This window comes from Ambystoma mexicanum, chromosome 5q (assembly GCF_040938575.1).
Source record: "Ambystoma mexicanum isolate Mex_15411 chromosome 5q, UKY_AmexF1_1, whole genome shotgun sequence".
Taxonomy (NCBI): domain Eukaryota; kingdom Metazoa; phylum Chordata; class Amphibia; order Caudata; family Ambystomatidae; genus Ambystoma; species Ambystoma mexicanum.
Window position 1 is genome coordinate 1,294,554,344 of NC_090933.1, and position 27,077 is coordinate 1,294,581,420.

At 49.6% G+C, this 27,077-nt stretch overlaps 1 protein-coding gene across 2 annotated transcripts in view; it reads right to left on the reverse strand.

Annotated features, from left to right (window-relative positions):
- Positions 1-27,077, reverse strand: part of MROH1 (maestro heat like repeat family member 1) — a 2,813,132-nt gene that overhangs the window by 1,579,522 nt on the left and 1,206,533 nt on the right. The window lies entirely within an intron of this gene.

Consider the following 27,077-nt stretch of genomic DNA (forward strand, 5'->3'; position numbering starts at 1 on the left):
ACTGCAAGATACTCCCTACCAGGGTAACGCCTGCACAACTCTCGCCTACCATTATGGTACAGAAGGATTTATCTTGGAGACACAACCTAGATCTATACTCACTGTGAAAGGACCAATTCAACTACTGTACAGTAAGGGCACAGCGGGTACCTGGCTAGAGAACATCACAATTCGAAAGAACAAATTACTTACCCTCATGGTAATGTCCTTTCTAATGGATTGACCCTTACAACCACATTTTTCATCTTCAATCTATCTTCCCCAGCATCCGCTGTTAGGCCGAATCCTGTGCAGTTCCCTTAGGGAGCACTACAGAAGATTAAGACTACAGGTGAGAGCAATAAATCCCCTTTGGTATCAGTCTGTACCACAAAGATTTAGTTGGTAGCTGTGGCTGAGCAGTCAGACTTATCTCAAGAGGGAGATGAACAGTATTCAGGGTTTACACAATAGGCCTACTGTACTATGGTACAAGGAAACACTGACCAAAGCTTTGTATTGAAAAATAGATCTATACTTGTTTTATACACTTCTAGTAAAACACATTTATCACAATCATCAAGCAAGTTAAATTAGGCCAAGGAAAAATATACACACTCCCTAGTTAAATTGTAGACCAATTGAACCAGAGTGAAAACTGAGCAAAACGGCACAGTGAAAACCACACACAAGGGGTACTCTAGCAATTTCTCACAAGGGAGGGAAAGCACAAGTTACATATAAATAGTTTCTTACACACCCTAGCAACACTTCCCATAAGTTAGTGAACCACTTTAAGCAAAACAGTGCATCAGTATTAAATATACTTCAATGAAAACTGAGCAAAATAGCATTTCACAAGTTTTAGAAAGGGGGAGAAAAGAGTAGTTGTAAGAAGTAGGTGCACCAACACAGTTCTAGTTGAGAATCAATCTAAAGAAGGTAGTTCTAACAAATGTAGCCAGAGTCAGTAGGCCTGTGCCAGAGTCAGTGGTACAGGGCAAGGGCCCAGGAGCGAAATGTTCTCATAGCTGCAGTCAAGTCTTTGGTTAACTATTTTGAAAAGGTGGATGCAGGAAGCGAAAGACAATGTTTAAGAGAGAGGGGCGGCCAACCCAACAGGTAGGTAAAGGATTTAAAACACCTTTAGTGCTACCGCGAAAAAAGGGCGGCTGGCGGAACAATGTACCTTTAAAATGAAGAAGTGGCTCCTGTGGTGACGGTTGTTCCTGGTAGTGCCTACAGTTCGGGGGATCCACCAGAGGAAGAGAGGCTCTCGTTGTGGAGGAAGGTTCGAGTTACTGCACTACCAAGGGATGAAACCAGTCACGGTGCTGCCCGACGAATGAAAGGTACGCTCCTTTAAATCGCGGTCCGGGTGGACTGGTGTCTGGCTATCCGGCCTCCGGGTACTGGGTACTGGTGATTCGACCAAGGCAGGTCCGGGAAGGCGATTGGCAAACTGGTTGGCCCCACCAGCTCAAGGGAAGAAGGCTCTTGCAGATTAAGATCTTCTCTCGTCATGTGGAGAAAAGTGGTGAGACGCTGCAGCAGGGCTTCACCAGTGGATCAGTCGTTACAGATGTCTTTGGCTTCTCCCCTCTTCGGCTTCTTAGTTCCAGTGGCGACGTCTTTCTCTTCCAGTCCTCAGGACCCTGCTTTTATGCAAAAAGATCCCCATTCATACAGCCTAGCTGTCACTCACACAGTGGAGTGGTCATCTTGGCGGGAGACCCTCCAGCCTATCAGGATAGAGTGCGACATGGGTTGCGGAGGCAACCCTGTCCACGGGTCCTACTCCCCTTCCCACACAATGGACCCACCCCAGACTCAGTGGCGCCGAAAGAAGGGCTTCTGTGCAGAAGCCTGCCAAACGGACAGACAAAGGATCCCCGACCTGGGTTAGGAGTTTAGAGGAAGACATGAGAAAGAAGTTATATTAAAGTTCTGGCAAATCAAACCTACCGGAGTCAAGTTAATATTAAAATACACTGGAGGTATGTTAGAGGCTGTCAGAAAAAGTGGTAGCCTCGAACAATGGGAAAATCCCATAGGAAAATGAACCTAAGGGAAAAACTATTAACCCTTTCCAGTACCTCCATATTAAGATGGGTTGTACTGGTTTAGTTCACAACAATTGACTAGTAAAGTCAATGGGGACTTTACATGCCCTGGGAGACAGTCGCAGGGTATGGAGTCTATGTTTGGGGGTCGCTACGACACCCCTGTGTTACTGCACAGAGGGTTCTGTGTAACACATGTCATTAAAGATGGTTCCTATGGAGGTGAGAAAAACCCCATAGACATTAAACACAAAAATAGCCTAGAACACACATAGCAAAAATGCCTTAGAGTGGGGAAAAAGAGTCTCACTCTTAGCAGGCGAAAAGAAACAAACCCTTCAAGTCCAGCAAAGCTGCTGGGGGTCTCTATAGGTAAGTGAAATTTAGCCATAGAATGAGAATTCTCCCTAACATCAGCTGTATTCAGAAACCTTTTTAGCCACCAGGTTGGTCATGCAGCTCCATGTTGGCGCTGTTTGGAGCCTATGATGCTGATGTGATGTGAGCAGTACATATGAGGCCAGCAGTACCCCAGGACATCAGTTTGCCTTTGTCTATAGCACTCAGAAGCTGAGGGACCATAGAACTGATGGTGTACTGGATTCCTGCAGCAGGGGCAGGTAGAGAGGGCAATGAGGAATCAGTGGGAGGAATATCGATCAGAAAGAACATTATAGAGAGTTAAGTAATTTGTTCTTCTAATGGATACTTTCCTCCTATGGATTCCTCATCTAGAATATACTCCCAAAGCAGTATGTAAACATGGAGCAGGGGGGAATCAAGACCACCACCTAAACCATAAAACTCTTGAGCACTGCCCTACCAAAACTGGCATCCTGACCCGAAAGAGAATTGTTAGGGAGAATTCTCTGTTCAGTCTAATTTCCCAAACCTAGTGAGTACCCCAGCAGTTTTGCTGGATTTTTGGGGTTTCTTTTTTTCTCTCCTGCTACGAGTGAGACTCTTTTCCTCCCACTCTTAGACATGATTTGAGGAGTTCCTTTGATTTTGAATGTGTTTTATGGGCTATGGGGTCCTTTACCCCACAGAGCTTCATATGTTTTTGGTATGTGGGTTACACAGCACCCTCCGTGCAGTAACCCAGGGGTGTCATAGTGACCCCAAACAGACTCCATACCCTGGGACTGACTGCTGTCTCCCAGGGCATGTAAAGTCACCATTGGCTTTACTAGTCCCAAATTATGAACAGAAACTAGTCGAAACCATCATATTGTGGACGTACTGGCCGGGGCAATTCGATTGCCCCGGGGTCTGTTGTTCGAGGGGGCACGTCTCCGTCCCCCCTGATCGAGTTTTGGCTGGTGGCAGTGGATACTACTTTTTATATTCGACCGCAAATATTTTCCTATGGGATTTTCCCATTATTCGAGGCTACCACTTTTTAATATAGCCTCGAACATACCGCCGGTTTATTAAATTAATATAAAATCACTGGTTGGTAATTTTTGCCAAAACTCGGTTCCAAAATGGCGTTTGTGTTCGCTTATGTGACTCCAACCCAAGTCGGGCCCTTTGTTCCACTTTTTGGCGGGCTTCTCCACAGAAGCCTCCAAAAGTGGTGCCACTCTGTCTGGGTACCACAGGGGGTGTGGGAAGGGGTTTAGGCACCCTGGACTGAGTTGCCTTGGCAACTCAAGTCGCACTCTTGTGTGATTGGCCTAAGTGGTGAGCCGCTCGGCTCACCACTTAGCATGTTTGATTGACAGCTAGGCTGAATGAATGGGGGTTTGCTGTATAAAAGCAGGGCTTTGGGGACTGGAACTTCAGAAGTCGCCACAGGACCTAAAGAATCCAAAGAAGGAGAAGCTGAGCCGACCTGCAACGACGACACCACCAGTGGAGCCCTGCTGAACAGTCTCACCACTTTTCCTGACGACAGAGGAGATCTCCAGCCCAGAGAGTCTTCTTCCTTTGACTGGTGGGGATAACCAGTTTGCCCGTCTTTTCGCCTTCCCGGATCCTCTCGTTGCCGCCATGCCTGTGCCAAGCACCCCGGCAACCGGGATACCACGGTTCTTCCACTAACGCGAATAAAAGGGTCTTACCTTTTAACCGGAGAACTCCGCGGCTGGTTTCTTCCCTGGCAGTGCAACGACATTCAGCTTCCCTCCACGTCAAGACCATCTCTTCCTCTGGACGACGACATGACTTGCACCTGCTGCAAGGAACAACTGCCCCCGCTGGAGGATCATCTCCACTTTGAAGGTACTGTGTCCGCCTGGCCTCTCTCGCAACGGTCTGTGTGGGGTGACTCTTAAAGCCTCCACTTACCACTTGGGTTGGCCCTAGGCTGGCTAACTGAACTTTTCTGAGCCGACTTAATTCTTTTCTGAACTCCCTGCAAGACTTTTCAAGACTTTTAAACTGTGATCTTGGACGCATTGGTGCTCTGTTCTCTTCAAGAGGGAGCCTGGCCTCTGAACATTTGGCTCACAAGTTGACTTGACTTTCCTGCCTTGCTGGGTGCTTCTAAAGTATTGTGTTGTGTGCTTTTCCTAATTCCTGCCTTTTCCCTCCCTTTTTCTTAACTTATTGGAGTGCCATCTTTAGTTAAGCGCTCACCTCTGTCTGGAAATAAGTGGTGTTAACTAAGACTTGTCTAATAAGGAATAAGGGATGTACATCTAGTAATAGTGACTGTATTGAATTTATTTACCTCTTTTTGTGCTAGTGTAATTTACAAGTGTGTCTTTAAATAAATAATTATATACTTTTACACCAAAGCTCTGGTCAGTGTTTGCTTGTACTACTGTGTCTCTGTACCTATTGTGTATACTCTGCATACTGCCTAACTCATCTTCAGAGAAGTCTGACTGCTCAGCCACAGCTACCAGGTAAATCTGGGTGGTACAGACTGCTACCAATTGGGTTTACTGCCAACCACCTGTAGTCCTAAATCTTTTGCAGTGGTCCCTAAGGGAACTGCACAGGTTTCTGCCTAACAAGAATCCAAGCAATAATGCTAAGCAAATGTGTGCAAAGATGCCCACGTTGCTGCCTGCAAATGTCCAGGACCGGGACTCCCCTCTGCTGGGCAGAGGTTGAGTCAAATTCACTGGTAGAATGAGCTCCGAGACCCTCAGGCATATTCTTCCCAGCCAGATCGTTGAATTCTAGGATGCAGAGAATGATCCACCAGTACAGGGACTACTTGGTGACAAGCCCTGCCAGCATGAGCACCAGCATAACCAACCAAATTCTGGTCATCTTTCCTAGCCTCTATAGTACGACGGATGTAGATCATCAGGGCCCATACCATGTCCAGCCAATGGAATCGTTCCTGTGCCTTGGAAGGGTGAGGCGGAGGAAAAAAAAACACAGGAAGATGGATCTTCTGAGTGAGATGGAAATCTGACACCACCTTCGGCAGAAAGAAGGTCTGACTCAATGTCACCTTATCTTTAGAAAAAACCAAATCGGGAGGTAAAACACAACTCCTTTAGCTCACTTAAACGTCTCACAGAAGTAATGGCAACCAGGAAAATCAACGTAAGGTTGAGCAATCTAAAAGGATATGAATGTCGGGAGGACAGCTCAGGGGCAACGCGTTTGTCTTGGAAGCAAGACAACGCATAGCAACGCAGATTCGAATCCCGGGCTTGCGCTTAGAAACTGGTCCCCAGTATTAAGCGCATTATAAAAGAAAAATGATCATAATGATAAAGGGGCTCGAATCGAACACCCATACGCAATGTTAAAATGAAATTCAAATTCCACACCCGAACCACAAACTGGCAGGGAGGAAAATGGTTACAATGCCCCCGCAAGAACTGCTTAACATAGTGTATTGCAAAAAACAAGCACTGTTCTGGGGACCTTTTGAACAGTGAAATAGCAGCGAGATACTCCTTCACAATACCAGTATGCAGCCCCACGTGGGCCAAAGAGAGCAGAAAATCCAACACAGGGGGCAAGGGACAGGATAAAAGATCCAAGTCTCTCTCCCGGCAGCAAGTAAAAAATGTATGCCACCTGCAGGCATAAATGGATATCGTAGCAGGCCTCCGAGCTGAAAGGAGCACATCAAGGAAGTCGTCCATCAAGTCCCACTACTTGTATATCTGCCTCTCGGTAGCCAAGCATGAAAGTTCAGGCCACTGAAGACTCGCTACTCCGATTGAGACAGCAAATGCACTCTCGTTGGAAGGCACCAGGGAGGGCATATGGTCATATCCAGCAACTCTGGATACCACATTCTCTGGGGCAATCAGGAATATTGTGGTTTTGATAGGCGCAATCTCCTAAAAAGCAACAGGGGAAGGCATAAAGGAGGTTGAATTTCCACTGAAACGTCAGTGCGTCCCCCCACAAAGCTCCCTGTAGAGGAAATTCCCTGGAGCAGAATAACTCCCTCTTCTTGTTGGCACTGGAAACAAAGAGGTCCACTTGAGAAGTTCCCCAAAAGGTGAAGATCTCCTCCAGAACTTCCAGACAGAGCACCCACTCGTGGGAGGCCGAAGTCCGTCTGATCAAGCCATTCGCTGTGACTTTCTTCCATCCGGCTACATGAGCCGCCATCAGAGAGACAGGTTTCTCCAGTCCCTAGAACCACAGTCTCACTGCTTTTCTGCACAGTCGCAAAGTCTGCATGCAACCTTGTTTGTTGAGGTAGTGCATGGCTACTGTGTTGTCCGTCAGAATCAGCACTGTTAGGGAGAATTTTCTGTTAAGGCTAATTTCCCAAATCTAGTGAGTCCCCCAGCAGCTTTGCTGGATTTTTGGGGTTTAATTTTTTCTCCTGCTAAGAGTGAGACTCTTTTTCTCCCACTCTTAAGCATGATTTGAGAATGTCCTTTGACTATGTAATGTGTTTTATGGGCTATGGGGTCTTTTACTCCATAGGGCTTCATGTGTTTTTGGTAAGTGTGTTACACAGCACCCTCAGTGCAGTAACACAGGGGTGTCATAGTGACCCCCAAACATAGACTCCATACCCTGGGACTGACTACTGTCTCCCAGGGCATGTAATGTCACCATTGGCTTTACTAGTCTTAAATTGTGAACAGAACCAGTACAAACCATCATATTGTGAAAGTACTGGTAGGGGTAATTCGATTGCCCCTGGGTCTGTTTTCCAATGGGGCACTGTCCAGTCCCCCCTTGTCGAGTTCTGGCTGGTGGCAGTGGATACCACACGAAATATTCCACCGGAATATTTCCTATGGGATTTTCCGATTCATTTTAAACGCACCACTTTTTGGTGCAACGTTAAAGATACCGCTGGGTTATTAATGTAATATTTATTCCCCGGTTGGGTCTTTTTGCCAGGACTCGGTTTTAAAATGGCGTTTGTGTTCGCCTCTGAAACTCTAACCCAAGTCGAGCCCTTTGTTCCACTTTTTGGCGGGCTTCTCCACAGAAGCCCTCCAAAAGGTGCCACTCTGTCTGGGGTCTACAGGATGTGTGGGAGAGGGATTAGGCACCCTGGACTGAGTCGCCTTGGCAACTCAAGTCGCACTCTTGTGTGATTGGGCCAGTGGTGAGCCGCCCGGTGTTAGGCAAAAACCTGTGCAGTTCCCTCTGGGACCACTGCAAAAGATTTAAGACTACAGGTGTTTGGCAGTAAACCCACTTGGTAGCAGTCTGTACCACACAGATTCACTTGGTAGCTGTGGCTGAGCAGTCAGACTTCCCTCAAGAAGAGTTAGGCGGTATACAGAGTATTCACAATAGGTCAAAAGGAACAAAGTAGAACAAGCAAACACTGACCAGAGCTTGGTGTAAAAGAGATATGACAATGCATTACTTACCGTAAAAGCATTTCTGAGGGTTGTATCTGCTTAGATTCACATGCTGTGCATAGGTCCGACATCCAGTGGTCACTGCGGAGTATTGCATTTTGTTTTTCATAGTCGAAAAGGGACGTCGACAAGGCGTGTCTGAAATACTATCCCTATAGTGACGTGCGTTGTACCCACAATCCCTCATGCGTCGAGGTCCCTCTGTTTGTATTTTTCTGCCCTGAGGGAGCCTTCTAGACGTGAGTGAGTACAGAAAAGAAAGATATAAAAGGAAGTCTATGTTCCTTCCATCCGAGCGGGGAGGAAGGGTGGGCGCATGTGAATCTAAGCAGATACAACCATCAGAAATGCTTTTATGGTAAGTAATGCATTGTCTTCTGATGTTTGTTAATCTGCTTAGAATCACATGCTGTGCATAGACTAGCGAGCAGTACCCGGAGTTGGCGGTGGGTTATGAGAAGGAACAGTAGAGAAAAGATGTCTTAATACTGCCTGTCCCACCTGGGAGTCAGATCTCGAGTGTGCATCTAGACAGTAGTGTTTTGTAAAGGTGTGCACAGAACTCCAGGTAGCCGCTTTGCAGATGGACTCAAGGGGAACATTTGCAATGAATGCTATGGACGCCCCCGTGCCTCGAGTAGAGTGTGCTCTTGGCTTAAAGGGCAGTTCTCTCATAGCAGAGAGTGATGCATTGAACAATCCATCTAGAAATAGTGGACTTTGAAACTGCATCCCCTTCTCTTCCTGCTGCCACCGAGACGAAGAACTGATTAGTCTTCCTCAGTGGTCTGGTTCTTTCCATGTAGAACATGACCGCTCTGCGCACATCTAGTGTGTGCAGAGTTTTTTCTCCCAAGTTGGAAGGATTTTGAAAGAACGTTGGCAGTTCTATAGACTGGTTTACGTGGAATTTCGAGATGAATTTCGGAGCAAACCTTGGGTGCGTGCGTAGAACCACCTTATCTCTGTGAACTGTAACGAAGGGTCTAGAACAGAAAGAGCCTGTAGTTCACTTACTCTCCTGATGGAGGTGATAGCTATTAAAAAAGCAGTCTTAAGAGTGAGGTCTTTAAGAGATGCTTTGTGCATGGGTTCGAAAGGTGAGCCCATGAGTCTGGTAAGTACCACGTTAAGGTCCCATCCGGGAGCTGGGTCAGCTATCGGGGGGTGTATTCTCTTTACTCCCTCCATGAAGGCCTTTATAACAGGGATCTTCCACCACGACACCTTGAGTTGGGAAGTGGTGTATGCAGAAAGTGCCGCTAAGTGGACTTTAATGGAATTGAACACTAGACCTGAATCCAATAAGTGGGTCAGGTATAGAACAATATGTGTGGGAGAGCAGTCAATCGGGTTGATGCTTTTTCCTCTGCACCAGATGACAAATCTCTTCCACTTGCTAGAATAGCAGTGGTGAGTGTTAGGTATTCTGGCTTCCCTGAGGATGTCCATGCATCTCTGCGGGAGCTGTAGATGTTCGAATTCTATGATCTCAGGAGCCAAGCTGCTAAGTTCATGTTCTGGGGGCATGGATGCAGAGTCCTGCCCTTGTCTTGTGAGAGCATGTTGTACGGGCAGGGGAGTTTCACTGGGGGAGATAGAGACATCTCCATCAAGTGAGCGAACCATGGCTGTCGGGCCCACATTGGGGCCACCAGTATCATGGTCACTTGTTCCTGGTGCATCTTGTGCACCACCTTGTTGTGAAGGGGAGTCGGGGGAAAAGCGTAAACAAACTTCCCTGACCGTTGCATCGACAGACCGTTCCCCTTGGATTGGTTCTGGGGGTACCTGGAGGCGTAATTTAGGCATTGTGAGTTCTCCAGGGTTGCGAATAGGTCTATTTCTGGGAATCCCCATTGTGTGAAGACGTCGAAGATGATGTCTTTGTGCAGTCGCCATTCGTACTCTTCGGGCAGGGGGAAATCTCTGCTGAGTTTGTCTGCCAGCAGATTGAGTTCCCCTGGTACATGTTGTGACAGTAGGAACATGTTTTGTTTGAGAGCCCACTTCCATATATTTTGGGCCAGTTTGGACAGTCCTGGAGAGTGGGTGCCCCCCCTGCTTGTTGATGTAGTACATGGCTGTGGTGCTGTCTGTAAGGACCAACACAGTCTTGCCTTTTAGGTGTTCCTGGAAGGCTTTTAGCGCCTTGAACACAGCTAGTAGCTCCAGTAGATTTATGTGTTTGGATGCTACGTTCGGAGTCCACACTCCGTGAGCAGTCTGATGGGATAGGTGAGCCCCCCATCCTGTGAGGGATACGTCTGTGGTCAGAGTGGCTTCCGCCGCGGGTGTGGCAAAGGGTTTCCCTCTTTCCAGGTTTTCCTTTGTCCACCACCGTAGCGAGAGAACCAAGGCCTGCGAGACCACCACTAGATCGTCCCATAGTCCGCTGGCCTGACACCACTGGCTGTTGAGCCACTCTTGCATAGGGCGCATGCGCAGGCGCGCGTGAGGTACCAAATAAATACACGACGCCATCATGCCTAGCAAGCGCATTGCTTTGCGTACTGTCACCTCTCGACCGGTCACATATTGAGGGATCTGAAACAGCATGTTTTGGACCCTCTCGTTGGAGGGGAAGACGAGGCCGTCCTTTGTTTGAATTAGAGCCCCTAGGAATTGTTTGATTTGGCTGGGGTCTAGGCTGGACTTCTTTTCGTTGATGGAGAAGCCCAACTGGAACAAAAGGTCTACAGTCTTTTGGGTATTGGAGAAGCATGTTTCGTAAGAATCCCCTGTTATGAGCCAGTCGTCGAGGTAAGGGTAAACTGGGATGGACAACCTGCGCAGGTAGGCCGCTGCCACTGCCAGTACCTTCGTGAATACCCTTGGTGCTGATGCTATGCCGAAGGGTAGCACTTTGAACTGGTAGTGTTTGCCCTCTATCATGAACCTGAGGTATCTTCTGTGCGCTGGCAACATTAAAATATGAAAGTATGCATCTTTCATGTCCAATGTTGTCATGTAATCTCCCTGTGATAGCAGTGGGATCACTTCCTGTAAGGTCACCATACGAAACTTCTGGGGTTTGATAAACGTGTTCGCTGGGCGCAGATCTAATACAGGGCGCATGGTTAGATCCTTTTTGGGTACAAGGAAGTACACTGAATAAATACCTTCCGTTACCTGAGATAGAGGCACAACCTCTATGGCTCCTTTTTCCAGCAGTTGTTGTACTTCTTGGAGAAGGATGGCAAGGTGTTCCGGTGTCATGCGTCGTCCCCTCGGGGGTCTGTATGTTGGGGAACTGTTGAATTCGATGCAGTATCCGTGGGCTACGGTGGAAAGTACGTTATCCGGCCCTCGACCAGTGTTGCATGGGAGGGGACGCAAATCTTCGCGTCACTTGGTGTTGTTGGGGGCTTGGGAGCCTCTGGGGGTGGACCCCCGACCTCTCCCTTTGCCCCGGCGCTGGCCACTTTGGCTGTACTGCCCACTATTGGTCTGGTAATTGGTGGCAGGGTACTGTTGCTGCTGATTCTGCTGTTGGCGTTGGCCACGAAAAAAGCGTTTGTTGCCATAGCCGCGTCTGGTAGTGGGCTTAGAGATTTGGTCAAGAGTTTTGATAGTATCGAACTCTTTTTTTAGCCATCTCCAGAGCCTCATCCGACGCTTTCCCGAAGAGGTTTGAGTCTTCAACAGGTTTATTTATTAAAGACGCCTGTGTCTCCGGTTTGAACCCTGAGTTGCGCAGCCATACATGGCATTTTAGGAGTATTCCCTGAACCAGGGAACGTCCCGCTGTCTCTGCAGCATCCAGAGAGTTCTTTACAATACTCTGGTTGACCTGGGTTCCTTCGCCAATAGTTGATAGCAGGCGTGTACGTAGTGGTTCCGGCGCTTCTTCGGCGTCTTTACGCAGTTTGGCCCACTGCGCGTCCGCGTAGCTAGCTAGCAAAGAATTGTTGTTCGCAATTCTTGCCGAAAAGGCAGCCGAGGATGTGACTCTCTTTGCAAGGGCATATAACCTCTTGCCCTCCTTGTCCGGTGGTGCCTCGCTGGTGGACAGCGGCACCCCTGCCCTCTTCCTTGTATTAGTTACTACAAGGGAATCCGGAATGGAATGTCCCCTGATGTACAGCGGGTCTGAGGGTGAAGGAGTGAAAAGTTTTTCAATTCTTGGATTAACTCCTCTGATTAGTGCGGGTGTGGATAGCGAAGGGATGATTCTTCTCTTCACTGAAGCGAGGAGGGGAATGGTCTGGCTGACCGGGGGTTTCTCCTTAATTACTCTTTCCACAAAGTCTATTTCAGGAGAGATCTCCCCAGTGTCCAGTTCGAAATGTGCTGCTGCTCTGAGCAACAGGGCATTAAATGTGGGCTGATCGTCAATGGGAGACGTGTTTCTAACCGGTGAATTGTCAGGAGGATTTAGGTTCAGGACATCAGTGTCCGAATATACTGATGGGGATTGCAAGGGATGAGAAGGTCCTTCTTCTGGATTTTCTCCGAAGCCTTCTCCTACCATGTCTGGGCTGTCTTCCAGACCTTCCTCCTGGTTCTGTCCCTCTTCATCGTCCACAAATTCATCCTCCTCCTCCAAGTATTGTTCCTCACCAGTGAGGTCATACACATTATGGAAATCTGAGGCTGTGTCCTGCTGGGGATTGAATAGTCTCGGATATTTGGCCCTGGGGTCCTCCTGAGGCCCTTCTCTTGTTCTCTTGGGAGTAGGAGGGTTCTGGGTCTTCATAAACCTCTCCATTCTCTCCATGCAGAGATGGAGCCTTTCCATGGTTTCATGGGGTACCCCCTGAGCGGTCTATCGGGGGAAAATTAGTGTCATCTAGCTGAAAACGGCTCGACCTCTCCCACAACGTCGAGGAAAGTGTCCCGTCGCCTTCCGAAAAGCCTTCCGGTGTGCTGGGGGTCCCCCTGACTGAAGGGGGTAGTCCCGGTCTTTCTTCGGGCTTTTTCGGCGTGTCTTTCAACCTTTGCGTAGCGCTAGACGTGTCTTTCGGCGTACGCTTCTGGGCGTCGGCTACAATGATCCTCGCCAAGCTCTCTGTGACTCGTTTGTCAGCGGAGGGCTGTGGTTTCGACGTTACGGGTGTCGATCGTTCTACGGCGGCGTGCGCTCTCTGCTGGTGCGCGCCGGCCGATGGTTTGGGGGCGGCGCCCTTATTTGCCGAAAGCCCAGTCGCTGGTCGCGGCTGCGGTTGCGAGAGGGGCTTCGAACCTGAACGGTCCGAGGAGGCCGCCGGTGGAACCTGCGTCTCCTTGGGCGCTGATGCTTTCTTCGTCTTCGACGAAGAAGAGCCATGGGTTGTGTGCTTATGTGTGGTATCGTGTGCGTCAGTGTCGCCGGAGTGTTCATCCCCATAAGCAGGGTGTGAGCCGAGCCCGTCGGGGCCGGGGACAGACGACGAAGAGCGCGAGCGCTCTTTAGAGGGGTCTACGACTTCCGTAGCGGGGGTCGTGTTATCACGTTTCTCGTCACTGTCGGTGGTAGCAGCGGCGGGTGAAGAATCGGCCTTCGACATAGCGTAGGCCGCCCACCTCTTGACCCTACGGTCTTTTAGAGTCTTTGGCTTAAGAAGCCGACAAGCCGTGCAACCCTCCTCTTTGTGATCGAGGGGCAAGCAGCGGTTACACCGTGAATGCTTGTCCTTCCAAGTAAACTTGCTGCAAAGCGGGCAAAACCTAAAGGGTGTCCTCTCCATAGCCGAGGCAATAAATCGTGATAACGACCCCAAGGGAAAGGAAGGGGAAAAGGAAAGGCATTCTCAGAAAAGAACCAGAGATGTCCCACGACCCCACTCTCCCTACTGTATTTGGCCTGCGAGGCCAGGCCACGTGTTCGGCAACGCCGAAGGATCTCCTCCGCTCGTCCCCTCCGTCGAAGATCTTGCTCGGCGGAGACAGCTTCACAACTGCGTCGAGGGAGGGATCGATGTGTTATATATTAAATAGGAAAACAACCAAAGGTCGAGGAGATGAAATCTGCAATGTCTCTCGAGGAGCTCCGCGTGAAGGCGACCAGTAGCTGGGCGGAAAAAAACAATCTGAGGGACCTCGACGCGTGAGGGATTGTGGGTACAACACACGTCACTATAGGGATAGTATTTCAGACACGCCTTGTCGACGTCCCTTTTCGACTACGAAAAACAAAATGCAATACTCCGCAGTGACCACTGGATGTCGGACCTATGCACAGCATGTGATTCTAAGCAGATTAACAAACATCAGAAAATCACATCTAATAAAACACACAGGCACTACTATTGAGCAGTTCAAAAACACGGTCACTAAAATATATGCACTCCCTTAAAAGAATATTAGACAAGTCTTAAGTAAAGCCCCACTTATTTCCAGACAGCGGTGAGCGCTTAACACAGATGGCACTCTAATAATTCGTTTTAAAAGGGAGAGAAAAGCAGAGTATAAATTGAAACAGATCCCAACACTTTCACAAGAACACAGCAAGAGAGGAAGGCAGAGTCAAACCGTGAAGTTAGAGTTCAGAAAGCCGGATCCACTTTAAGAGGATCAGAACGAAATGTGTCCAAGGTCACACGGTTGAAAAGTGCACAAAAGTCTTGAAAAGCTTCAGAAAGAGTTGGACCAAAAGAAAGGGACCAGTTAGATGGTCAAGGTGGCCAGCCCAGTCCAGAAGGTTAAGGGATTAATATTACCTTGTAGCAATCTTTAGAAAGGGAGGCCTGGCGGACACGGTACCTTAAAGTGGTGAGAATACTCCAGCGGGGGCAGTTGTTCCTGGCAGCGGATGCAAGTCGGTTCTTCGTCCGGGGGAAGAGAGGATCTCGTCGGGGAGGAAGACAGGAGTCCGTTGCACTGCCAGGGAAGAAACCAGCCACGGAGTTCTCAGTTGAAAGGAGCGGTCCTTTTTGTTTGCGGTCCAGTGGTAAGTGGCTATCCGGTTGCAGGGTGCTTGGCACGGGCAATTCGACCACAAGACGTCCTGGGATGCGAGAAAAAGAAGGTAAACTGGTTGTGCCCACCAGTCAGGGGAAGAAGACTCTCCAGCAGGGAGATCTTCTCTGTCGTCGGGAAGTGGTGAGTCGGTTCCGCAGGGCTCCACCGGTGGGGTTGTCGTAGCAGGTTGGCTCAGCTTCTCCCTCGTCGGATTCTCAGGTCCTGTGGCGACTTCTGAAGTTCCATTCGCCAAAGCCCTGCTTTTATGCAGCACACACCCATTCACTCAGCCTAGCTGTCAATCAAACATGCCAAGTGGTGAGCCGGCCGGCTTACCACTTGGGCCAATCACACAAGAGTGCGACTTGAGTTACCAAGGTAACTCAGTCCAGGGTGCCTAAACCCCCTCCCACACCCCCTGTGATACCCAGACAGAGTGGCACCACTTTTGGAGGCTTCTGTGGAGAAGCCCGCCAAAAGTGGAAAAAAGGGCTCGACTTGGGTTGGAGTCACAGAAGAGAACACAAACGCCATTTTAGAATTGAGTCTTGGCAAAAAATACCAACCGGCGAATTAATATTAAATAAATAAACCGGCGGTATGTTCGAGGCTATGAGAATTAAATAAAGTTGGTAGCCTCGAACAATGGGAAAATCCCATAGGGATATATTCGCGGTCGAATATAAAAAGTAGTATCCACTGCCACCAGCCAAAACTCGATCAGGGGGGACGGAGACGTGCCCCCTCGACTAACAGACCCCGGGGCAATCGAATTGCCCCGACCAGTACGTCCACAATATGATGGTTTGTACTGGTTTCTGTTCATAATTTGGGACTAGTAAAGCCAATGGTGACTTTACATGCCCTGGGAGACAGTAGTCAGTCCCAGGGTATGGAGTCTATGGCGGGGTGTCACTATGACACCCCTGTATCACTGCACAGAGGGTGCTGTGTAACACACAGAGTAAAAACACATGAGACCCTATGGAGTAAAGGACCCCATAGCCCATAAATCACATTAACAGTCAAAGGAACACCATAAATCCTGTCCAAGAGTGGGAGAAAGAGAGTCTCACTCTTGGCAGGAGAAAAAAAAAAACTCCAGAAATCCAGCAAAGCTGCTGGGGGACTCACTAGGTTAGGAAATTCAGCCTAAACAGAGAATTCTCCCTAACACCCGGCTCACCACTTAGCATGTTTGAGTGACAGCTAGGCTGATGAATGGGGGTTTTGCTGCATAAAAGCAGGGCTTTGAGGACTGGAACTTCAGAAGTCGCCACATGACCTAAAGAATCCGAAGAGGGGAGAAGCTGAGCCATCTACGACGACACCACCGGTGGAGCCCTGCTGTACGAAACTCACCACTTTCCCAATGACAGAGAAGATCTTCTTCCAGGAGAGTCTTCTTCCCTTTGAGCTGGTGGGACCAACCAGTTCGCCTTTTTCGCCTTCCTGGATCGTCTCGTGGTCGAAACGCCCGTGCCAAGCACCCCGGCGGCCGGATAGCCACGCTTCACCACTACCGCGAATTAAAGGGTAGTACCTTTTAACCGGGGAACTCCACGGCTGGTTTCTTCCCTGGCAGTGCAACGACCTCCAGCTTTCCTCCATGTCGAGATCTTCTCTTCCCCTGGACGAAGCCCCGACTTGCACCCGCTGCCAAGAACAACTGCCCCCGCTGGAGCTTTCTCATCATTTCAGGTACTGTGTCCCGCCTGGTCTCCCTTGCAACAGACTGTCCAAGGTGTCCCGTAAATCCTGGACTCTCTATCTTGGGGTGACCTCGGACCTGTTAACATTACCTTTCTAACTTGATCCAACCTCTTTTGACTTTTCTGCAAAGACTTTGAGTGCATTTCCACTGTGTGATCTTGGGCACATTCCACCTTGCTCTCTCCAAGAGTGGGCCTGGCCTATGAACTTTTTGCTCTACAGTAGACCCTGCCTTTCTTGACTTGCTGTGGTTTCTTAAAATTGTTGGTACTGTGTGATTTTCCTATTCTGCCTTTTCTCTCCAGTTTTAAACAAATTGGAGTGCCATCTACGGTTACGCGCTCACCTTGTTTTGCTAAATAAGTGGTGCCTTAACCTAGACTTGTCAAATAATTAATTAGGTAGGTGTATATACTTCTAGTGACTGTGTTTGAACTTGCTTGACATATTAGTGCCAGTGTATTTTTACAGGTGTGTTTTTAAATAAATAATGATATACTTTTATACCAAAGCTCTGGTCAGTGTTTGCTTGTGCTCCTGTATTTTTGGCCCTATGGAGTATACTCTATATACTGCCCAACTCTTCTTGAGAGAAGTCTGACTGCTCAGCCACAGCTACCAGGTAAATATGGGTGGTGCAGACTGCTACCAATTGGTTTTACTGCTAACACCTGTAGTCTTAAACTTTTTGAGTGGTCGCTAAGGGAACTGCACAGGTTTCTGCCTAACGAGCACAATCTTGACTTTCATAGAGGGGAGGAAGGTGACATGGGCTAGCCCGATTACTCTCAACTCCAGCAAGCGGATGTGTTCCCGAGACTCAGTGGGAGACCACAGTCCGTCCAGTGCCGGGTTGACAGGTGAGCACCCCAGCCAGGCAGAGATGCCTCCGTGACCACCGTCACCAAAGGCCACGGTTGACAAAACAACACAGCTCTCAGCAAGATATCTCGCATTGCCAACCACACAAGATTCTGGACCACCTGGTTCGAGCCAGTAGAAGGTCAGACATGTGGGCCCTGGAACTGCGACCATTGGCAACGGAGAAGCCACTGCAAATCTCATGCACAGCCTCGCCTCTGACCATGAGGAGTGGAAGGTGCGGGAAAGCCCAATCACAGACTTGTTTCTGTGATTGGAGGACATTTTCCATTCGAAAGATGTTTGCCACTCGATCCTCAGTCAGGAAAGCCCTGCCCAGACAACCGTCCAATACCACTCCAATAACATCGGAAAGTTTGGGATGGCAGAACCTGAGAGTTTTTTGAAGTTCAGGTTAAAAGCCCAAACTGTGCAATAGGGTGCATGTGAAGAGAAGATGCTCCGACACTAGCTCTGGGGAGGGAGCTCATATCAGCTTGGTGAAAACCCTCAGCGCTGATGAAAGACTGAACAGCAGGATCTTGAACTAGTAATGCCGTTGTACCACTACAAACCTCAGGTACTTCCTGTGATTTAGATTAATTGAGATATGGAAGTAGGTGTTCCTAAGATCCAGGGAAACAAACCAGTCCTGCAGGTCAAGGGCTTGCAGGATCTGGCTAGAGTAACCATTTTGAATTTGCCCTTGTGTAAGAACAAGTTCAGCAGCAGCAGATCCAGATGGTGCACAAGCCTTCGTCCTTCTTTGGCACCAGAAAATGGGTGGAGTACCACCCCCCCCTCCTCAATCTGGGCACAGAACCAGTTCTATCACACTTTTCACCAGAAGCTGACTGACCTCCAGGAGGATGGGGTCGGAGGACAAGGGGGTAGCCATGGGACTGTGGCCTGGGGATCGCTGGAGAAACAGCAGGCAATAACCCTGTTGGATGACTTGCAAGGCCCAAGCATCGCATGTGGTCAATGACCATTCTGTGCTGAACAATATGAGAAACCAAAGGGTGTCTACACCTACTAGTCCCCGGGAATATCTCCCTCAGGTGGCCAGGAAACGGCCATCGCCTTTGGATCCAGACCCTGGCGGTGGACCAGTGCTGGAGGGTAACATGGGTGAGTGGGGATGATACAACCAATGGTTAGACGCGGTATTCCCCCTTTCCCGTATCATGACCCATCCAATTTTATAGGATTCTCCACTGTTACAACTTCACCCGCCCCCCCCCCTTCTGCACAAACACTGGGCAGAGGAAGAGGGCGACAGAGTAAAGAGGCTAACCCATACACATGTCATTGGACATGTCCCACTAATCGAGTCAGGCCAAGTCAGGCACTTGACTTCAATCACATACATCCGATACCCATTAGCTCTTCCCACATGGATAAAAGGCGGAACATAGAGCCACACTCTGAGAAAAGCGGAACACGAGAAGGATCAAATATTCCGGGGCGAAGGCAAACCTACAGGAGCAGAGCGACAGAACGACAGAGGAACGAGAGCAAAGGGTAGAGAAACCCAGGAGATCCCTGTAGGAGGTTGTTGCCTCCCAAGAGCTCTGAAAGATACGTTTCCAAACACGACTGAAGGGATTCACACATGGCATCCTTGCCGTCTTGCACGAGAGCAAGGAACCATCCCTTTCTTCTCCCTCAGCAATATGCTCAGCCGCTAAAGAAACAGTTCCACAGAGTGTGTGAGAACCTTGCCAAGGCCAAGTGCAGTTGGGCAATTTCAAGGCCATGCTCCCAGCAGAAAATACCTTCCGGGCCCAACCGTCGAAGCGCTGGTCGTCCCTATTCGGAGGGATGGTAGGGTACGCCGCCTGCCTCGAGGTGGCCGTAGCCGCCTGAACCACCAAACTCTCGGGAGTGGAGTGAGTAGATAAATAGCTGGGGGCGCTAACAGAAGGGCGGTACTTCTTTGTCAAAGATTTATTAATAGCCGGAAGAGATTCCGGGGACTGCCAAGCAGCTGCCACCCTCTTCTGTAAGGTGAGAAGAAATGGTAAAACAGGGTCAGAGGACGGACCTTGATCTAAGATGTCAGTTAGATCATCCTGCACAGACCCTAGCCATGAGCCTCCTGTATGACGACTCTGCATGAGCCACAGGCTCATGCCTACCAAATTCCACTTCCGGAGAAGTGTCCAACCCACTGGTATCATGGAGGGTCTGCCTCAACTCCTCCAACTGACTGCCTCCAGAAAAAAGTGGAGCTTCATCAAGTTCACCAGGGTCCTCAAACTAAGACCTTTCTCCCTTTGCATATATGTCAGCCAGAGGGAGATGAAACCCAGGCCTGGTGACAGAAGAATGCACACCACATCGGGGTACTCCAAAGGAACATTTCGGGCAAAAAAATCCCAAAGGCGCTTAGAGCGCTGGAGGCTTCGACGCAGAGAGCGCCAAGGGCTTTGGTGTCGATGGCGCCGAAGGCTGATGAGATGGCAAAGCATCGATGTCCGAGTCAGATTGACACAGCACTGACCGAGTCGACAACTAGCCCTTAGGAGGGTGCAACGTTCTCGCAGGGGACGAGGACCGAGACCTAGAAGCACGTATCTTTCGACTCTCCGAAGCCTTGTCTGAACGGGACCTCGAAGGTTCCCTATGCGAGTCACATCGCGGACCCGAGCCCGAAGGCATGCGAGCCACGGTACGAGATTGATCCAGGCCGGCTTCGTTAGAAGGCTCGACCGGACCCATGCCTTGGGATTGAAATATCGGTAACATTTGCTCCTTAAAGGCAGCCCATTCCTCCGGAGTCGAGGACTTCGTCGGGCATGCCACTTTCCTCACGGCTCCCTCCTCCGAGGATGGGGAAGGCGACCGGTGACGGCGCTCCCGTGAATGCTGCGACAAAGAAGAAGAATGGCGGGATCCACTCCGGGACCGAGAACCCCTGGCCTTCACCCGATGCGGAGTCGCCATCGAGTCGTCGGTGGACACCCCTTTGGACTTGGATTTTCAGGACTTACTGGGCTTAGAACCCCTACCTACCTAGAGCTTCCCCATCCACTCCCGCAAGGCCTTGGCAGTCAGGGACTGGCATTTCGAACAGTCGTCTGTGTTGTGTGACTCGCCCAAGCACCACAAACAAATGTGATGCGGGAAGGTGATCGACATTTTCGACATGCAGTCCCGTCAGGTCTTGAAGCCAGACCACGAGTCGGAGGGGTCAAAGAAAAAGACATCAACGATGTACACACAAGGCACGCCGAGTTTCACGAAGCAACACGTTTGCGGAAAAAACAGAACTGAGGCTGCGGGCGCCGTGCGTCCTATTTATAACATCCAGTGACGTCGCCTTCAAGGGACATCGACCGGACGTCATCGACGCAGGACACCCTCTGCTGAAAAAGTTTCCAAAGTGAACAGCTGTGGACATTACATGTCAAAGAAGTGGAATACGTTGGCGGACATAATCCATTCGAAACATAACTTCTCTTGGGTCCAGTGCCATCTCCAGAAGGGACCGGCATCATGCAACAAGGGGGAGCTTCCCTGAAGTGCAAAGGCATAGAGCGGCAGCATCGACTCCTTCCCCCCGCAACCCACCGGACACCAACAGCCTGCAGCTCAGCTCCGACGTCTGCCTTACGCCGGAGCCTGGCAGTTGGACAGGAGAAACAGGCTTGAGGCATCGGAACAACCCATAGGCCCTCCTCCACGCCGGACCAGAGGACAGTGACTCTGCAGCACCAGGCGGGGGGGCACAGACCCTCTCCTGAACAGAACCTTTTCTCCGGAAAGGACCAACAACGTGTAACTTGAAGGAGCCCTACTGTAACACCAAAGACAAAAACTGTAACACTGCCTCTGCTTCCCCGCTCCCCCCTCCCCCTCCCCATCACCCTCCCGGGGCCCTAATAACTCACAGCACCACACCATTACTTGCCAGAAGACAGGAAATATCCAGGACCTCTTGATTCCTGCTCCCCTGTACCGCAGTTACATGGAACTCAGCCCTTCTTTCATTGATTTCTCCATAGCCCGGGTTTCCCTGGCAGTGGTAGCCCACACAGATGCTCACCAAGAGTTGCTCCGGTAATCTGCTGTCCCCAGTGAGGTACACCAAGATCTGTGCTCTTCATCCATTTTCCCACGGAAATGGATGGTGATGGGGGCCCCTCCCCACTCTTCCGAGGCACCTGCCAAGAAGCAGTCCGCCTGGGGTATCCAACGAATCAAAGGCAAAGATAACTTTAACAACGTGGGATCCCACATAACACCACCATGTCTAGACAACCTAAGTCTCAGAAGATTATGGCCATCTCCACCATGTTACTCCCTATGGAGAAAGGGAAGAAGCCAGATCTGGCAAAGTCCCTGCCCAAGTTCCGGCAGGCCCATTGGGGCAACTAGCCACCAAGGAGGACATACAGTCCTTCATGCTCAACATCAAAACAGAGTTTCGCAGTTGCATGGCTGAATTATCCACCAAATTAGAGCGCACTGATCAAAGGGTGGTGGAACTGGAACAAAGATTAGCGGACATGGAGGAACAAGCTCGGGAACATGCAACCACCCTGTTGGAGGTTCAACAGAAAATCTGCACCTTGGAAAACAGGAATGAAATCCTGGAATTCAAACAAGAGGATTTGGAGAACAGGGCTCGAAGAAATAATCTTTGGATTAGAGGGGTGCCCTCATCAGTCCAGGACCAAGACTTGACGGAGTATGTAGGGGATCTGTTTCAATCTTTCCTACCTCATAGCGACACGCCCCTCCACTTACTGGACCGCACTCAGACTGCGTACTCACAGGGGGTTGGAGTCGGAGTATCGCCCGGACGTGATCACCCGAGTCCATACAACGAAGCAGGAGATCCTGCCAGTGGGTCGCACCCGGGACGAGCTGACCTTTCAGGGCTCCCCCAACAGATTTTCCAAGACCTAGCGGCGGTCACGATTCAGAAGCGCTGAGCACTCCGGCCTCTCTTTTCCTGCGGGGGGAGTGTCCCTAACGATGTCATGCCTTCAGGATGCGGAGGAGATCATGAATGCCTCTTCCCCGGACAAAGGGAGTGGCTCCCCGCCTGGCACTCTCATGGGAACCGAAGGCCTCCAACCAAAATCGCAGGGTTCTACCTGGTCAAGGGTCCAGAAAGGCAGAAACTCAGCCAACCTCCCCCACACACCTGATACAGTGAGATGCAGTGCTGAAGGGACCAACTAGTCTTTTCTTGGCACCTAAAGGTTCCGGCAATTGGCACCTTGAGAATGCAGAATAATGCAATGCTTAAGACGGGCTTCATGCGGCCCACGCCCTACCTCAAGGAGGATGTCACCTAGAGGGTGTTGTGCCGAAGGTTTTTGTCAACCCAACTCTTTGGACTCCATTATTTCTTGTTTTCTGTTAGTTTAGATAAAACCGAGGTTGGAACAAGAGATCAGAAATTCTCTTATTTTGGATGGTGGCCAAAATTCACAGCTGGGAAGGAGGAAAGCCCAGCAGTACCTCACGGGAACTTGAATTTTGTCTCGCTAAATGTGAAAAGTCTGAACTCTGCAGTAAAATAGAAATCCATTCTCAGGCAATTGAGGGACTTGGAGAGATCAGTGATTTTTCTGCAGGAAACTCATCTTCCGGTAGAAGATTACACCCAGAAACTTTCCTAAGCAATTCCTGGCAGGGGGAGGGGGGCTAAAACAGGGGGATAGCGATCCTGAGGGGCATCCAGTTTGAGGAGTTGGACATTATTCGAGACCCTGAAGGCCGCTATATTGGAGTGAAAGGTATGCTCCTGGGCCAATTATACTTGTTAATCTCGATTTATGCCCCGAATGAAGGATAAGAACATTTCTTTAGAGAACTAGAATCGTCCCTCCTCCTCTTTTTAGAGGGCAAGATTATTATCGGGGGTGGGTGGGGGAGAATTTTCATGGCGTTCCTGACCCCAAAAGGACAAAATGCATGCCCCTCTTCTAAAGATTTCAAAACCGCAATGAGCATTCTCCATCTATTCAAATCCTTGGGGGTGGTTGACGCCTGGAGAGTATTACACCCAGAAGAGAGGGACTTAACTTTTCTCACAGGTCCATCGTTCCTCCTCCCGTATAGATCTGATTTTGGTGTCACCCCAGCTCATGCCATTTAAAGGTCAGGTAGCTATTGCCCCTAAGGTTCTCTCAGACCATGCCCCAATCCTTCTGCAAGTTAGGGCTTGGGACCCAGCTCCGCCCACCAGACCGCAATGGCGCCTATATGACTCACTTTTAAACAATATTGCCCTGAGGGATGGGGTAGCGAAAGCAATTAGGGATTATTTTTGGGAGAATCTCACTGAACTGACGTCCCCCGCTACAACATGGGACGCTATGAGAGCAGTCATCAAGGGAATTTTAATAGCTCATACGGCGGCCTATCACAAACGTTAAAACAAACCCGAGCCCAACTAGAACAAGAAATCTCAGAGATTGAGGGTAAATACAAGAACGCTTGGTCTCCTAAACTCCACTTAGCCCTTTGCATTGTTCGAAACAAACTAGAGGTCCTCTACGCCGAAGAGACGGCCCAGTCTCTGATGTCTATCAAACAGGGATATATGCTAAAAGCAAAAAAGGCCAACCGATTCCTGGCGAGAAAATTGTCTCAATCCAGGAAACGCAACTTTATTATAGGTCTTAAAGATCAACGAGGGGTAACTCAATATAGGGAACAGACTAAGTTACAACTAGCAAAAGCTCACCTGCTAGAGACGAGATCAGCTCCGGATAGATCAATCTCGGCACAGAGAAGGTACATTGAGGAAGCTGCCCTGCCTTGCCTATACCGGGAGGAAATGAAGGCGTTGGAGGCCCCAATTCAGCAAGAGGAGCTGGAGGCAGTAATAAGATTCTTGAAGCCTAGAGCCGCAGGCCCTGACGGATTTTTACCAAAATTTTATAAACTTTTTAGTAGCCAACTGCTCCCTTCCTTAACAGCCCTCTTTAATTCCTTGAGAGAAGTGGGTAGTGTTACCCCCTCCATGCAAACCTCTACCACGATATTATTACTAAAACCTGGTAAGGATCCGAGGGAATGTTCCTCCTATAGGCCAATCTCTCTGCTTAATATTGACGCGAAAATGTACTCGAAGGTTTTGGCAAACCGCTTAGCCCCACTGCTCACTACACTGATCAATGCAGACCAAACAGGTTTTGTTCTGGGTAGGAAGACGGGAGACATTAGGCGAGCCCTGAACCTAATAGAGACCACCACTAGGGACAAAAGAAAATTAGTCCTTCTAGCCCTAGATGCTACTAAGGCATTTGACAAGGTCAATTGGTCCTTTAATCACTTAACTCTAGAGGCCTTCCATTTTGGACCCCAATTAAGAAGCATGATCGCGACCAACTATACCTCCCCGAATACTTTACTTCAGGTCAACTAGGAACAATCATCCCCGATCCCCCTCACGTGTGGAACACAACAGGGATGCGCCCTCAGCCCCCTCTTGTACGCCTTAATCATGGAACCGCTAGCACAAATTTATACCTAGTAACGTATCAATCCAAGGGGTGAAGGTTTGGTACTCTCCCAACAAGGTGTCCTTTATGCCGATGTATTGCTTTCTATTACTAATATTCGCCCTTCCCGCCAAGCAGCCCCTCAAGAACTCCGATCCTCCAGCCAAGTAGCAGGCTTCGAAATAAATGTTGGGAAATCAGTGGCAATGGGGGTAGGGTTACCACCCCCCGCACCTCCCAACGGGACATCACTTCTCTCCAATCCCTCTGCCTAATTCATTGGGATCCCAAATCTGTCGAATACCTAGGGATTCGGCTTACGGCTTCTCCGAACGATCTTTTTATGGCCAACTCCACCCCCCCCCCCCCATCATCATCAAATCGCTAGAAAAGGACAGAGATGGGCAGACCAGGAGATTTCACTGATGGGCCGAATTTCAGCAGTGAAAATGAACGTACTCCCTCGCCTCCTATTTTTTAGTATCCCTCCCAGTAGAAATAGAAATCCCGCAAAAAGTTTTGGACCAGCTCCAACGCAAACTCTTGGGATTTATATGGTGGGGTAAGAAATCTAGGATCCCTAGAAAGGTGATGCTGGGTGGATTGGGAGGAAACCCGACTTACATAAATATGCAGAGGCGTCACAGATTTCGCACTTGCTGACATGGATGTCCAGTTCTCCCTGACCAAAGCGGGCTGAGATCGAACAGTCTAAATTCGCTCTCCCCCTTCGCTTGTGACCCTTTTATCCCCCATGCAATGCGAAAACAATGGCAGAATCTGCTCTCGTCCACAAAGGTCACTCTGAAGTCATGGGAAAAAGCTCCTAGACGCATATGCCCACTTTCCCCTTTCTTTGGCAACCCTGCCTTCTCGCTGGGTATGCAACCAGAAGCTTTTGGGAGTTGGAAGTATTAGGGAGAATTCTCTTTTTGGGCTGAATTTCCTAACCTAGTGAGTCCCCCAGCAGCTTTGCTGGATTTTTGGAGTTTGTTTTTTTCTCAAGCCAAGAGTGAGACTCTTTTTCTCCCACTCTTGGACATGATTTATGGTGTTCCTTTGACTGTTAATGTGTTTTATGGGCTATGGGGTCCTTTACTCCATAGGGTCTCATGTGTTTTTACTATGTGTGTTACACAGCACCCTCCGTGCAGTGACACAGGGGTGTCATAGTGACACCCCACCACAGACTCCATACCCTGGGACTGACTACTGTCTCCCAGGGCATGTAAAGTCACCATTGGCTTTACTACTCCCAAATTATGAACAGAAACCAGTACAAACCATCATATTGTGGACGTACTGGTCGGGGTAATTCAATTGCCCTGGGGTCTGCTAGTCGAGCGGGCACGTCTCCGTCCCCCCTGATCGAGTTTTGGCTGGTGGCAGTGGATACTACTTTTTATATTTGACCGCGAATATATCCCTATGGGATTTTCCCATTGTTCGAGGCTACCAACTTTAATTATTTAATTCTCATAGCCTCGAACATACCGCCGGTTTATTTATTTAATATTAATTCGCCGGTTGGTATTTTTCGCCAGGACTCGATTCTAAAATGGCGTTTGTGTTCTCTTCTGTGACTCAAACCCAAGTCGAGCCCTTTGTTCCACTTTTGGCGGGCTTCTCCACAGAAGCCTCCAAAAGTGGTGCCACTCTGTCTGGGTACCACAGGGGGTGTGGGAGGGGGTTTAGACACCCTGGACTGAGTTACCTTGGTAACTCAAGTCGCACTCTTGTGTGATTGGCCCAAGTTTTAGCATGTTTGATTGACAGCTAGGCTGAGTGAATGGGGGTGTGCTGCATAAAAGCAAGGCTTTGGGGACTGGAACTTCAGAAGTCGCCACAGGACCTGAGAATCTGACGAGGGAGAAGCTGAGCCGACCTGCTACGACGACACCCCCGGTGGAGCCCTGCGGAACCGACTCATCACTTCCCGACGACAGAGAAGATCTGCCTGCTGGAGAGTCTTCTTCCCCTGACTGGTGGGCACAACCAGTTTACCTTCTTTTCCTCGCATCCCAGGACGTCTTGTGGTCGAATTGCGCGTGCAAAGCACCCCGGCAACCGGATAGCCACTTACCACTGGACCGCAAACCAAAGGACCGCACCTTTTAACTGAGAACTCCGCGGCTGGTTTCTTCCCTGGCAGTGCAACAGACTCCTGTCTTCCTCCCTGACGAGATCCTCTCTTCCCCCGGACGAAGCACAGACTTGCATCCGCTGCCAGGAACAACTGCCCCCGCTGGCGTATTCTCACCACTTTAAGGTACCGTATCCGCCAGGCCTCCCTTTCTAAAGATTGCTACAAGGGAATAATCCCTTAACCTTCTGGACTGGGCTGGCCG